A 1,991-nucleotide genomic window follows, 5' to 3' on the forward strand; every position below is an offset into this window, starting at 1 on the left:
CTCTTTTCCCAATTTACCTTTGCAGAGGATATTCCCCCTAAAACGATCAACAATTAGACTCAAGCTATCCACCTCCGCTTGATTTTTCACTAGCACAACTACATCATCAGCATAGGCTGAGAGACGAATAGGAGGAATATCCTCTGAAAAGCACACCCCTGCAATGCGACTTCTAATGCTATTTAGTAGTGGCTCTATAGCAATGGCATATAACATTCCTGACATAGAACATCCCTGCCTAATACCTCTACACACTTTAAAAGGAGCACTCAAACCACCGTTAACTTTCAATACACTTTCAATGTCACCATATATCACCTTGATCATGGCAATAAAACCAGAGCTGAACCCAAACGCCTCAAGCGTGTGCCATAAGTATTGATGTTCAACTCGGTCAAATGCCTTTTCCTGATCAATTGAAATTAGACCAGCATCCAACCCAATATCCCTAGAGACGTCCAAAAAATCACGAATCAGAGAAATGTTATCCCCTATCTGCCTGCCAGGAACACAGTAGGACTGATCCGTATGTATGATTTGCCCCATCACCTCCCTCAGCCTGTTGGACAAAGCTTTTGACAATATCTTATAATCAGTGCACAATAAAGCCACCGGCCTCAGTTCTTCACCTCCCTTGGGTCACCCTTTTTGGGCAGTAGGGTGAGGACAGCCCTTCTGCAGCTTATTGGTAGTAACCCTCCGGTTAAACTATCATTAGCTACTTCTAACCAATCCTCTCCCAACATAGCCCAAAAAGACTTAAAAAAGTCAACGGGAAGCCCATCAATGCCTGGTGCCCTTCCATTTTCCATGCCTTTTAATGCAGTGTATAAATCCTGCAAAGACAATGGTTGCTCAAGCTCAACCTGAACTTCTGCAGCCACCTTTGGGAGCCCATCAAAGAACTGCTGTGTCACTGTTTTGTCCTCTTTGTACTCACATTTGTAGAGCTCAGCATAGAACTCTACTGCCCTCTTTCTAATTTCACTAGGGCTAGTGAGCTCTTGTCCAACAGCTGATTTGAGACAATGAATAATTTTCTTTGTCCATTCTTTTTCTCTAAACCAAAGAAAAATTTGGATGAGGCATCCATTTCAGATATTCCCTGAAATTTACTTCTCACCAGTGCCCCCTGTGCTCTGATACCCAGCAGGTCTGCCAATGCAGCTTTTCTCCTCTTGAGGGCCTGAGTATGGCCTCGATCTCCTGTGGTCTCAACCAATGTCATGAGTTCCACTATTTCAATCTCTAGGGCTTTCATTGATCTGGTGATATCTTTAGTGACATTCCTCGTGTATTGATTACAAAATTGTTGAATCTGGATTTTCCCTTTATCCCACCACTGTTGAATGGATACAAAACTGGCTTTTTGAGATCTCCACCTCTCCCCCAAAAAAACTGAAACAGTTCCTGAAGTGAGCATCACTCAATAAAGTTATATTAAAATGCCAGTATGCGCTTTTGGGTTTTACATCGTTAATGAACACCACCTCTGTTATTAAACAATGATCAGAAAACCCCACTGGAGTTATCACACTTGATTTACAGACCTGAGATTGATGCTCAAAAACATAAAACCTATCTAACCTGGCCATAGAGATGATGTTCTCTCTCACATGCGCCCAGGTGTACTGCCTTGTTCCTCCATGTTGACTCCGCCAAATATCACACAATTCATTTGTTACAATGAGGCGTTTTAAAAACATCCTTGAGGCTATATGAGGTTCTTGGTGATTTCTATCTAAATCACTAACTGTGCAGTTAAAATCCCCAGCAATAAACAAATCATCTTCTTTGTTACATTTCTCAATGGTATTTGATAGTGTCTCTAAAAAACATACCCTCTCAACTGTCATCACTGGGGCATATACATTTATCAGACACATAGTGATGTTTTCATACCTTGCTCTAACTTTTAATAACCTCCCCTCAACTACCTCTTCAACCTCATATGACAACGGCAAAAACCCTTTTGAGAACAAGATAACCAC

The sequence above is a fragment of the Oncorhynchus gorbuscha genome, unplaced genomic scaffold (genome assembly GCF_021184085.1).
Source record: "Oncorhynchus gorbuscha isolate QuinsamMale2020 ecotype Even-year unplaced genomic scaffold, OgorEven_v1.0 Un_scaffold_672, whole genome shotgun sequence".
In the NCBI taxonomy this organism is placed as follows: Eukaryota; Metazoa; Chordata; class Actinopteri; order Salmoniformes; family Salmonidae; genus Oncorhynchus; species Oncorhynchus gorbuscha.